We start from the raw sequence: 786 nt of genomic DNA on the forward strand, positions 1-786 counted from the left end.
AGAGAGAGAGAGAGAGAGAGAGAGAGAGAGAGAGAGAGAGAGAGAGACGGAGGGAGCATATCGACGATAAAGATGCGCCGTTCTACGAAAATACACTCAACACGACGATCTTCTTTATCCTCATACCTATTTTGTAATACAAAGTATACCTACTCTCGGGATAGAAAATCTACATTCGCTGTTACGAGACATAGGTACATCGATTTCTCCTCTCTCAGCCAACAGGAAGAACGCAAGATCCGACGCCCTACTCCCCTACGGGGGATCACCAACGAGAGAGCAGTGTAGTCTATAGTGGCATAAGTGCCAGACTCGTAACCACGAGGATTCGAGTTCGAGTCCAGCATCTGACCAAATATTGCTGGGCACTGCTACGTGTGGAGAGGTATATATGTATATACCGCATTTGTCCTGGTCTCCCCTACATATTAATAGTTTAGGTACATATTACTGCCATAACATAAAGTTATGACTTTGCTATAGAATAAGAGAAGTAAAAAGAAATATTTTTTTATAATACTTTATGATTTTTTAATGAACATTTATGTTGGCTTCTTTGTGTAATTTTTTTTTGTTCTGAATAAGGACAGTCATATTTTCAAAAAATGGTGTTTGAGTCATTATTATAGGTTGTCTCAATGTGCCCCATCCATGGCAAATGCAGGAGTTTGGAAGATAATTAATCACACTCGAATGGTTTAACATATTAAAAATTAAAAATTACTTTCATGTACGCAAAAGGTCCCTCTATCTATAAATATCCCGATCTTTAATTTACCTCTCTTT

This window comes from Temnothorax curvispinosus, unplaced genomic scaffold (assembly GCF_003070985.1).
Source record: "Temnothorax curvispinosus isolate PA1 unplaced genomic scaffold, ASM307098v1 QBEX01006326.1, whole genome shotgun sequence".
NCBI lineage: Eukaryota > Metazoa > Arthropoda > Insecta > Hymenoptera > Formicidae > Temnothorax > Temnothorax curvispinosus.